The sequence below is a fragment of the Tamandua tetradactyla genome, chromosome 23 (genome assembly GCF_023851605.1).
Source record: "Tamandua tetradactyla isolate mTamTet1 chromosome 23, mTamTet1.pri, whole genome shotgun sequence".
Classification (NCBI taxonomy): Eukaryota; Metazoa; Chordata; class Mammalia; order Pilosa; family Myrmecophagidae; genus Tamandua; species Tamandua tetradactyla.
In genome coordinates this window covers 51,449,305-51,461,880 of record NC_135349.1, presented here as the reverse complement: position 1 = coordinate 51,461,880, position 12,576 = coordinate 51,449,305, and the positions used below count along the sequence as shown (strand labels likewise).

General features: G+C 39.8%; 1 protein-coding gene and 1 long non-coding RNA gene across 4 annotated transcripts in view; one reads left to right on the top strand and one right to left on the bottom strand.

Moving 5' to 3' along the window:
• Positions 1-12,576, top strand: part of RBFOX1 (RNA binding fox-1 homolog 1) — a 2,222,576-nt gene that overhangs the window by 424,599 nt on the left and 1,785,401 nt on the right. The window lies entirely within an intron of this gene.
• The window catches only part of LOC143667545 (uncharacterized), a 57,761-nt gene that overhangs the window by 26,408 nt on the left and 18,777 nt on the right, over positions 1-12,576 (bottom strand). Inside the window, exon 3 of one of the 2 annotated variants that reach the window (XR_013168090.1) lies at positions 10,379-10,424. This is a non-coding gene — a long non-coding RNA (uncharacterized LOC143667545). Of the gene's footprint in view, positions 1-10,342; positions 10,425-12,576 lie in introns of those variants that run through there. The other variant, XR_013168089.1, reaches the window with a different exon arrangement.

Sequence of the window (12,576 nt, the reverse complement as noted above, 5' to 3'; positions counted from 1 at the left end):
AACAATTAGGGAAAGAGCATTTCACATGGAAGGGGCAGCATGAGCAAAGGCCCTGTGGCTGGAGTGAGAATGGCAAATTGAAGAGGCTGAAAGATGGCCAGTAAAATGAGGCTGTGTAGGAAAGCTGGAATCAACTCCTGCTGGTCCTTGCAAAACATACCAAGGGCTTTGTGGTCCCCTCAGGAAAATGGAAAGTCACAAATCGTGGTATGCAGTCATACTTACCTTTTGAGAAAGATCCTGTGACTCTGGAAGTCCAGGTATATCTATAGGACTCAGGACCTGGCAGGTCATTCAGGGGAATAATGATACTGTTGGTGATGATGATGATGATAATAAGAATAGCTATACTGTTTACTGAGTGATTATTGCTGGATTTTGGCTTCCAGGTTCTAGGCCATACTACAAGAAAGAATTCAGGAACATAGCACAGATAGAGCAAATAGGTAGAAAATTTATTGTGTATACATACAGAGAAGGAGCAGGAGAGAGGATAGAGGCAAGAGGCAAGAGGCAATATGGCCTCTTTTTTTTTTTTTTCTACATGGGCAGGCACCAGGAATCAAATCCAGGTCTCCAGCATGGCAGGGAAGAACTCTGCCACTGCCCCACCATTGCCCACCTGGGGCCATTTGCCGTTTTTTCTTTGCATTCCCGGTAGGCACCGGGAATCGAACCTGGGTCTCCAGCATGGCAGGCGAGAACTCTGCCTGCCATTTGCTTTTATAGATCAGTTTTGCTTCATGTATTTCCCTCTTCCTTCCTTGTTCGAGGTCTTTACTCCTACCCTCCCTTCTCTCCAGAGCAGTGCCTGGCTGGTGGTGGATAGTGGATTTGGGTGGGTTGGTTCTACCCTTCCCTGGTAGATGACTTACTCGGGTGGGGTCATTTGGCTCCAGATGAGTCAGCTCCAGCCTCCATAAGTGGATAGTCCCTGAACAGGGTGTCTGTGCTGGGCATGGGCCATCCTGACCTTGATTACCGTCCTTGTTCAAGAAAAACTTTCATAGTTTTTTCCTATCCCCTCTCTCCCTGTTCTAGACTGCCTCATGCTTACTCAGGACAAGGCATCTGTAAAAACTTCTGTTATCAATATCTCATTCAGTTCTCACAATTACTTTGTACTAGATTATGAATATTATATCTATCTTACAAATGGGTGATCTAAGCTTAGAGAAGTTATTGGTGTTACATGGCTGTACCTGGCAAGACCATTTATTCCACTCAGACCTGTCTGATCTCTGAGGATGAGCTTTTCCACCGGCTACAGAATATTTATACTGACAGAAAAGAGGAGCAATAGCATGTGGGAACCTTCAGTCAATGATCATTAGTTGTCTGCTGGTGTCCTAGGGGCTTTTTATCATATTCTATCTCATTTAATGCTCATCACAACTCAGTGACATAGTGATTATTGGCCCCATTTCATGTTCAGACAAAGTGTCTATGGTCACTTGGTTAGTAAATATCGGAGTCAGAATTTTAACCCAGGTCATCAGGCTTTAAGAAGCCCAGTGCTTAGGTTAGCTGAAGAAACTTCCCTGACTTACTCTGGTCTGAATTCCCAGACTTAAAAGCCACTCCCTCCATTCCTGAGCTGCAGGATTCCAGTTCAGATATTGAACAATTGTGTTCTTCAGTGGAGACAGGACCTTACTCACCCCCAAAGGTTTTATCCTGATTAGTCTTGAAAGCAGTCCTTTTAATACTTGCTAGTGATTCTTTTAAGAATGGTGGGTATGCTTTTATTCTGGCCCATGAGAGGCAAGGCAAAGTCTTCTAGGTGGGGGATGAGGAGAAAGAGTTTTTTTTTTTTTCTCCTCTAGTTGTATTGACCAACCCTGAACCAGTTGACCTCTGTTATATGTGATAATAAGGTTTTTATTGCTTAAGTCATTTCAAGTTAATTCTGTTGTTACTTGAAGCCAAAAGTACCCTAAAGGATATACTCCCCTTTGGATTAATTAACCTTTGAGAGAGGGAGAGAGAGAAAGAGCAAGGGAGGAAGTGAGGCAGGGACCTAAGTAGTGGGATGATATGTGTGGGGAGGTGGGGGGCGAGGGCTTAACAGCTCTTCTTACTCTTTGAACTGTAAGGATTCATGGAATTTGCCTTTCTTTCATTCCTGCCATTTTTGAAGTATAAGGGTACTTTATTCACCTGAGAAAATCTGGGTTTTGATCCCCTAAATATCCCAGCTTGCTCCCTCTGGGTTCCAAAAGAGGATGCCTATCTCTTAAAAGAATGCCACTTTTGGGCAGCGAAGGGGTGGCCCAGTGGTAGCATTCTCGCCTGAAATGTCAGAGATCGGTTCGATTCCCAGTGCCTGCACATGCCAAAAAAAAAGAAGAAGAAGGAAAAAAAAGAACGCCACTTTTAAGGTTCTAAAAGCCCCAACTCATTGATCTGCAAATTTCCACATCTTTGATTCTTTAAAAACCATAGTCTTTAAGGGGCCATAAGGTATGCTGTTCACTCAACAGTGTAAGAGTTTAGAGCTAAACTCCTAGTCTGTTTCCACATGGCCGCTTAAATTAGAATGTGCATGGTATCACAGAGGCTCATCATGCATCCCTCTCTTTTTGCTGGGGACAGTGGGCTCTGCTTTACCCAGGTTATTAAGGGCTGGGCCTATGGGGGCTTGACCTCAGTGAAGGTCAAGGGCTTGGTCAATGAAGTAGGTTGATTTTTATCAGTTTTAGATAAGGAACCAAAGACTCCCCCTGTGCTGACATCCTTTTTGCAAGTCAGGGGGAAGCCCACAGTGTCTACTTTAGGAAGGATTTGCTGTGGTCCTCAAGGGACTTCTTTCTGGGGGAAGTGGGAGATGTTCTACAGAGCTTAGGTCTGCTGGCTTTCCCTAGGTTCAGAAAGCTCCCTTGCTGGGATCTTCAACTATTTAGAAGGTAAGAAAGACAACAACATGGTTGTTTCTGAGCCACAGAGATTCACTGTGGTGATCTGGGGAATATCTACCTTTGCTTCAAGACTCAGCCAGGAACATTCTTTGAGGCCTCTCTTCACAGCAGCGTGAGGGATTATCTTTTATTTTACGGCATCTCTGTATGAACCTGTGTGGGATACATTTCATTGAGAGGCTAAGCTCTTCACCCTTCTCTGAAGCTGGACACAGTCATGTGACTTGGTTTGGTCAATAGGTGAGGCAGAAGTAATGATGTCCCAATTTTGAGCTAAGCCTAAATAGACTTCATGTTTTCACTTGCTCTTCCATGCTGCTGCCATCACCATGAGAAGAACATGCCTGGATCATTGGCTGATAAGAAGTGGATCAGAGAATATGGAATAGAGACATGGCTAGGTGAGGTTGGCTTAGATCAGCCACAAGTCAGCTGTTAAGTAAAGTAAAATGGCTGCTTGTATTCGGCGTGGCCAAGACGGTCCCCTTTCTGAGAAGGGGTTTTCTCGAAGACAAAAAGATTGACCTGCAGAGACTTTCCAAGAAAATATGATGCAGAACTGGCGATACCTGGTGATAAACCAGTTTTGGTCCAGCAGAGAGAGCTTATCAGGATGAACCCACATACCATACTAATCAATATATATCAGCTTCCAAACTCTATAAGATCCTGTATATGAAACGGAAACAACGCCAGCCAATCAGACCATTTCCTCACTTGCTTCCATGTTTGTCCTCTGTGATCTTGTCTTTTCTACCTCCTCAGTGGCATTTCCTTCTACTTTCTGTATGGATTGCTGCCTGATTCATGGATTGCTCAATCAAGCTGTGAGATCCTAAATTAAATGAAAAGTTTTCCCTTTAACCCAGTCAACCCCAGACATGTGAGCAAGCCCATCTGAGAAGGCAGAGCTATGTAGGTGACCCCCAACCAACTTCAGATATATAAGCAATAAACCCTTACAGCTGAATGTTGCTGAGATTAAGTGCTGTTTGTTATGTAGCATTACTGTGGTGACAGATAGAGGATGCAAGATGTGTCATCATTTATCACATTGCTTAGTAAAGTTTGGCTTGTCATCTCTGCAGAATTGTACACTCTTTGTGGGTAAGGAAATCATAGCAAAACCTATAATAATAACAACAAGAATTATATCAGTTTGTACATCCTGCACTAATGATTTATCACGATGATCATAGCAGCCCCAGGAGATGGAAATTATTATTGTCTCCACTCTACAGACAAGGGTACTGAGAATTGGAGAGATGAGCCAAGAGCCAAAGGGCACACAGCTAACACACATCCCAGTGCCTCAAGCATCAAAAACACAGCGGCAATTAGAAAGTCAGTGCTCAAATGTCTGCTAAGAGAATGAGTAACTCAACTCAAAATTGTGTTTAGTTGAATAAGCCTGAAGCAGATTAAAGTAAAATAGTGTATCTGCCATAAGTAAACAAAAATAAGTATAACTTTTCCAGCTTCTCTAATCTTTACCTTATGCAGCCTCTGTACAGCAAACCCGATACCCTAAATTTGTTCACGTTGTTCCATTCCTAGGGAATGCGTTAATGCTAACCATTGGGATTATTGTTACAAACCAGAAAACATACCCTGTTGTTCTTTTTAACAACACTATAAATTAGGTTTGCCTTATTTCAAGATCTAATTCAATTACAGAGAAACTACACCTTATGGACGATTAAACTGTAAATTTTGAGTGTCCACCAGGTCATTACATTACTAAATGTGCTCCCTGCCATAACTCACCTCTGTCCCTACTGTACATTTTCCACACTTACTCAAGGATGAGAACATTCTAGCTGGCGGGCACCACATTGTGCGATATTTATGGTGCTTCTCAAACTCAGAATATCTTCTTCAAGGAGATACCAATGCATCATGCAAACTCTTAAGACTTATTCTGCTTCTCTAAGTGAAAAAGTCCACTTGACTGATATCTCTTTTTCTCTTGCCAGTTCTCAGGTATTTGAACACAGAATTATGAGATGTGACCTTTCTTGTTTCCCACGAAAGTAATCTCCATGCTGTCTCTTTTAGGTCATGGCATGAAGGCTAAAGGCCCAGCGTTCTCCATGATCAGGAAGTAGGCAATGTTTTGAGCCTGGAGCGTGTTTGAGATGCTTGTGTCTGCATTAGAAACTCACTGCTGCCAGTGAAACATTGGCTACCAAGTCCTCTATTTATTGACCCCAGGCAAACAACAAAGGAAGGGGACTTTATTTCATTTACTGATTCATTGCTTTTTAACAAATATTTAGTGAGTTGTGCAATATGCCAAGATTATTTAACAACCCTTACAAACATGGCTGTATTTGTCTAGCTCTTCACAGATTATAAAGCATTTTACTAATAATTCTCTCATTTGTTCCCCATAAAAATCTCATGAAGCCGGTAGGGGTGAGGAATAATTATGTCATTTTAAAATTACCGATGGTGATGGTTGGCATCAATTTAGCAATGATTGTTATACACTGGGGATTATATGAAACATCTCACATGTGTCATATTGTTTAAGCTTCAAATGAATCCTGTGATGTGCAGGAACTGAGGCTAAATGAGGCTCAGTGATGTGTCCAAGCTCACCCAACTACTGTGTGGCAGATACGGGATTCATACCCAGGGCTCTCTTCCTCAAGAATCCCACGCCCTTAATCATTGGGTAAACTGCTGTAGCACTGAAGCCTGGATCTGCTGATTTCTGAAATAGCTCTCCCTTGACACTAGACTGCTCTCAGGGATTCATTCTGGCATGAGGAGCTATATTACCAGCAGGGTCCTATTAACTTCTGAGATTTCGTCTCTGTTTTCTTGTTTAGCCATTTAATGATTCCTGGAGATGCTGTTCTCTCTAACAAGGTCAGAGAGTCCAATAGAAAAAATCCAATTTTCTGGGACCATTATGAGTGAAGTAGAAATGCAGAAATTCACAAAAATAATAATTAAAAATATCTCTTAATTTCTTAATATGTTTTCCCCCAAATCTATATATTGGCTCATCTAGACTCTGGTTAGATTGCAAACTTATCTATGTTTCTGCTTTTGCTTGAATATATCAACAAGGGGATCTTTCCAATAATTTAGGCATATTTGGTACCTTCTAGTAACATAATTCTTCATGTTTGCAAAGGAATTTATTATTTGAAGAATCTCCCACATTCAGTATTTTTTTTGAACTTCCCAAATATGATTTCAGGTTAATAAGGTAGATATTTTTTTACCACTGATTTACAAATGGGAAACTCCAGTAGGAGATGCTGATGGTCTTTATTTGGGGCATGCATATCTTCCTCTGTGGTAAATGGTTTGGGTGATCACAATTCTTTACTCCTCTGTATTGTGCATCCACACCTTTCCTTGGCCCCATGATGGGAAGAGTGGACTTTCTCATCCTTTGACTTTGGACTTGGCCGTATGACTTTCTTTAGCCAATGGGGGGTTAACAGGCTTATCACAAATATGTACAGAAACTTCTTTACACATTGGAGCTCACCCTTATGTGCCTTTGCCATTGTCCTAATCCCTTGAGTGGCTACTACCATTTCAGATTTTGCCCTAGAGTCTATTTTCATAGACAAAGACCAAATCAGTTACAATTATTAAGTACACATGTGGAACAGAAGTGATTCCCAACCTGCAATGAGAGGCCAAGCCTGTTTTTTGAAGCAGAGCTGCGGAACTGAGCCTAGTTTAGATTAGCCAATCTCTAGCCAATCATAAGATGTACGAATGAGTGTTGTTGTAAGCCACTGGGTTTTGAGGTTTTTTGTTATATAACATTATTGTGACTACAGCTAACTGATACACTCTTATTAGATGTGAACTCTTTGGACACTGGGCTATAGATATATGTTCAGCTTTATTCCTCAGTGTGAAACCCAAGGCCTGACATAGAGATAAAATCAACTACAATTATTAAGTCCATGGAGCTTTGACTGAGACATGCCTGGGTTTTATGCTATATGTATAGTGAGTATGACAACATCCCTTACATAGTAAGACTTCAGTGAGAATCAAATTACATCATCTATGTAAGTGATTGGCATAAACCAAACACTAAAAAAAATGGTAGCTCTCTTCCTTGGAGGAAAAATAAATACGTCATCAAGTAATATTTGTTGAATACATTTCACCCATTTAAAGTGTACAGTTCAATAGTTTTTAGTATATCCACAGAGTTGGACAGCCTTCACTGCAATTAGTTTTTGAACCTTTTTATCACTCCCCAAAGAAATCCCATATCCATTAGTAGTCACTCCCATTTCCTCATATCCCCAGCCCTAGGCAACCACTATTCTTTCTGACTCTATAACTTTGACTATTCTGAATATTTCATATAAATGGAATTATTTAATATGCAGTCTTTTGTTACTGGCTTCTTTCACTTAGCATGCATAATGTTTCCAAGGTTCATCCAGATTGTAGCATGTATCAGTACTTCATTCCTTTTAATGACTGAGTTATATTCCACTGTCTGGATATACCATATTTTGTTTATCCATTGATCAGCCGATGGATGGTGCTATGAGCATTCATGTACAAGTTTTTGCATGGACACATGTTTCCATTTCCCATACCTAAAGTGTGGTTGTTAGGTAATATGGTAACTCTGTGTCTAATAATTTAAGTAACTGCCAAACTGTTTTTCAACATAAATAGTTCATTATACAATCCCATTAGAATTGTATAAGGGTTTCCCATTGTATGAGGGTTTCAAATTTTCCACATCTTCTCTAAAACTTCTTATTGTCTGTCTTTTGATTCTTGCCATTCTGGTGGGTGTGAAATAGTACCCCATTGTGATTTTTATATCCACTGATACAAGACTAAAAATACTGAGTATCATGTTCTTATTGGTTATTTATATATCTTCTTTGGAGAAATATCTATTCAGATTCTTTGCCCATTTCTAAATTGAGCTAATTATCTTTTAAATATTGAGTTTTTATATGTTGAGGATACAAATCCTTTATCAGATATATGATTTTCAAATATTTTCCCCTTCTGTGGGCTGCCTTTTTAACTTTCTTTTTTTTTTTTTTACATGGGCAGGCACCGGGAATCAGACCTGGGTCCTCTGGCACTTTTTAACTTTTTTGATAATATCATTTGCAGCATAAAAGTTCTTAATTTGTATGAAGTCCAATTCATTTTTCTCTTCAGCTTTTGGTGTCTTATTTAAGAAACCATTGCCTAACCCAAGGCCATGAAGATATTCTTTTGTTTTCTTCCATGTTTTTCATCGTTTTAGCTCCTACCTTAAGGTCTATGATCCATTTTTAGTTCATTTTTGCATATGGTATAAGGAAGAAGTTCAACCTTATTCTTTTGCAGGTGGGTATCCAGTTTTCCCAACACTATTTGTTGAACAGACTATTCTCTGCCCCATTGAATTGTCTTGGCACCCTTGTCAAAAATCAATTGACTGTGAGTATAAGGGTTAATTTATGGACCCTCAATTGTATTCCATTGAGCTATGTGGCTATCCTTTGTCAGCACCACACTATCTCGATTACTGTAGCTTTTTATTAAGATTTGAAATTGGTAAAAAACTTTTCTTTTTCAAGATTGTTCAGACTATTCTGGGTCCTTTGCGTTTAAGAAGAGCCTCTCAACTTCTGCAGAAAAGGTAGCTGGAATTTTTACAAGAATTGCATTGAATCTTTAGATCAATTTGGGGAGTATTGCCCCTTTCACAATACTAAATCTTCTAATCCATGAACATGGAATATCTTTCCATTTATTTAGGTTTTCTTTAATTTCTTTCAACAGTGTTTTTTAAATTTTTAGTGTATACATTTGTACCTCTTTTGTTAAATTTGTGTAATATTTCTTGATCTTGTTCTTGTAGATAGGATTGTTTTCTTAATTTCATTTTTGGGTTCATTGCCATTGCATAGAAATGCAACTGATTTTTGTACATTGATCTTGTACCTTGCAACCTTGCTGCACAGGTTTCTTTGTGTGGATTCCTTAGGCTTTTCTATTTGTAAGATCATGTCATCTGCTAATAGAGATAGTTTTATTTATTCCTTTCCAATCTGGGTGTCTTTCAGTTCTTTTTCTTACCTAATTGACCCTCCTAGAACCCCCAGTGTGATGTTGATTAGAAATGGCAATAGCACATATTCTGTTTTCTTCCTGATCTTAGGGGTAAAGCATTCATTCTTTCAGCATTAAGTATGTTAGCTGTGAGATTTCTTTTTGTTCTCTTTTGTCATTCTGAAGTTCTCTCCTTTTCTAGTTTATGATTTTTTTAAATCATGAAAGCTTGTTGGGTTTTTTCAAATGCTTTTCCTGCATCTGTTAAGATAATCATGTCATTTTTATTCTTTATTCTATTGTCTGCCCACTTTTAATTTTTATGTCCTTGATTGTGTAACCTGTCACAACCCTGACTTTTAAACATTTCAATGAATCTGTCACTAAAAGATCCCAATACTAAACAAGCCTTAAACAGAAACTAAGTACAGGGTCTACTGCTTTCAAGTACAAAAGGATAAACACAAATCTGACATTTTGTCCTCATTTTTTGGCACCTTTGCAGCATTATTGATGTTGGCATCTTGACTTCACCAAACAAAGTGTCCTATGGATAGGTTCGGTTCTCAGCAGAGGCTCAGCCTCTCGGCTTGGTGGCATTGCAAATCAGATGTTAGTTGGGTTTTGTGTCTGAGGCCCTTGAAGAATTTGCTTGCCCCACTGACATTCTGTCTTTTCCACAATTACATTGGATAACATTGCCAAGCCTTATAAAATTAAAATCAAGTTTGCAATAGGGTTTGTTAATTACAATTTTTAACTGTTGTCATTACTGTTTCCTTGGAGATTAATGAGGTAAGTTACTGTAACTTAATTAGGCTACAGTGTATCTAATCTCTTACAAACCCTTACTATTCACTGTTGTTCCAGTATCATTTGAAGGTTAATTTCACTTTGCTGGTATAGACTTGGCAATGCACTTTCTATTGAAATATGTTTTTAATTATATTTGAAAATCGATAGTCAAGGACTCTGTTGAGCTATTTTGCACACGCTTGCTGGGGAGAAATCCAGATACAATTTGGCTCATCATGGTCTGCCATCCCAAAGCCCCAGGTGTTGGACCTCAGACTGATCCCAGAAAGGCATCTTTGCTGGTGGAATCTTGGAGAAACGTTCTCACAGTTGCATTAGAGCTGTAGACCAGAATTTAAAGTGAGTACTTAGCTGGCCTGACATTCTCAAACTTACTAGCTCTTTCCCATCTTCAGGGTCCATGGACAGCATTCTCTCTGCCTGGATAATTCCTTTCCTGGCTTAATTTTTTTTTTTAACTTTTTTTTTTTATTATATAATATAACTTATATACAAAGCAGAAAGGAAGTAAGCAATAGTTTTCAAAGCACTTTTCAACAAGTAGTTACAGGACAGATCCCAGAGTTTGTCATGGGCTACCATACCATCATCTCAGGTTTTTTCTTCTAGCTGCTCCAGGAACATTGAAGGCTAGAAGGAATAAATATTTTTTTATCGTCACAATCAACTTTTTTTCTTTTTTTTGTGAAAAATAACATATATACAAAAAAGTACTAAATTTCAAAGTACAGCACAACAATTAATTGTAGAACAGATTTCAGCATTTGGTATGGGTTACAATTCCACAATTTTAGCTTTTTACTTCTAGCTGCTCTAAGATACTAGGGACTAAAGGAAATATCAGTTTAATGATTCAGCAATCATACTAATTTGTTAAACCCTAACTTCTCTGTATAACTCCACCATCACCTTTGATCTTTCTCCCACTCTTTAGGAGTATTTGGCCTTGGGCCATTCTAACATTTTCGTGTTATAAGGGGCTGTCAATAATATGGGGTAGGGAAATGGAACTAGCTGATGTTCTGGAGAGGCTGGCCTCTGTAAGTTTCAGGACTTACAAGTCCAGGGACCAATCTGGAGGTTGTAGGTTTCTGGAAAGCTACCCTAGTGTATGGAACCTTTGTAGAATCTTATATATTGCCCTAGGTGTTCTTGAGGATTGGCTGGAATGGTTTAGGTTAGAGTTTGGCAAGTTATGATAAGTAGCAATATATAACTGACACTTGTGCAAGAGTGATCTCCAGAGTAGCCTCTCAACGTTATTTGAACTCTCTCAGCCAGTAATACCTTATTTGTTACCCTTCTCTTCCCCTTTTTGGTCAGGATGGCATTGTTGATCCTGGCTTACTTCTTTTTTGTTGGCTGGGCAGGCTCTGGGAATCGAACCCAGGTCTCTGGCACAGCAGGCAAGAATTCTGCCGCTGAGCCACTGGCGCATTGCCCAATCCTGGCTTACTTTTAATCATCCATCAGGTCTCAGCTTAAATGTTGCTTCTAAGAAGGCTTCTAGGACCCAGCTCTCCCTTCCATTCCCATCAACTCTTCCTGTTATCCATATTTTCCTTTATTGTGTGTGAGTGCACATGCCTTTGTTTTACATGTGCCAAATTCAGAAGAGAAGGAAGTTAGTTTACTGATCCCAATGTTAGCAAAACCATTTGTGTGCATGTGTGTAAGTATGTGTGTGTGTGCATGAGTGTGCAGCTGGTCTATCCATCATTTTAAATGTTTTTCTTCCCCCCTACCTCTTTGTGGAAAGATGGAAAACTGTGCATTGCATTGTGCTCCTAAGCTTGTTTTATGTAAAAAGGAGAGTAGATATCTCTTTGTGAAGGTCTTAGTATAATTTAGATAAAATTAATTCTTTGGAGTGGTGAGTTTGACCTGAGTAAAGGCCCAGAGAGAACCTGGGAGAGCCTGAAAATAAAGTCCTGTGTCTGGGATGGTTATCAGAGAGGGCAAACCCGGTCCCTTGCTCACCAAAAGGCTCTTTGGGGTTATGGAACAAGGCTGGCTGTGACTGCTGTTTGGAGAGTGGATATTGAGGTCCAGTACAGCCTTCAGGACCTGCAAGGGCAAACTGACTCTCCTTGGATCACCATTTCTGCATCTTTAGGGAGGCAGGATAATAAGAATTCTCAATCCAAACTGCTGGGGTTTGAATCCTGGCTCCACTGCCTGCTTGGGGTAAGCTGTTTGACTTCTCTGTGCTTCAGTTCCCTTGACTGCAGTCAACATGGGTGTGGGAAGAGTAGTGATACTCATGCATGCTCAAAGTAAATGCCATATTAGTGCTAGTCACTCTTGTTTCTAAAGTAGGCATGGTTGTTCCCCCTCCTATCACACAGAGAGCATTGGATGAAATGATAGAAAATAAGGAAAGAGGAAAGGTTTTGACAAGTTCTGCATACCTACCAAGTACCCAGCACCCTGTTGGGGTGAGGTTGGTGATACCACCCCCTTCTTTGAAAAGTAAACACTGTTAATTGCCTTTCTTATCCTGAATTGTCTCTGAGAAAGTCACTTCCTGTGAGCTTCCACATGGATTCTCTATGATCTGTGCCATGTATACTGAATGACATCAGCATAGTTAAATTGGTTTTGGAAGAAGAGTATGTGTAGACTGGGCAATAGGGACGCCAAGGCACAGGGGGTTCCTCCAGAAGGCCTGATATACATCCCAGGGGAGGACAGCATGCTGGTTAATGAGCACACCAAAAATCTCCATGGCCAAGGAATTGTCTGTGGCCCTCTTCTTTGAACCTGCAAGAATGACAATATG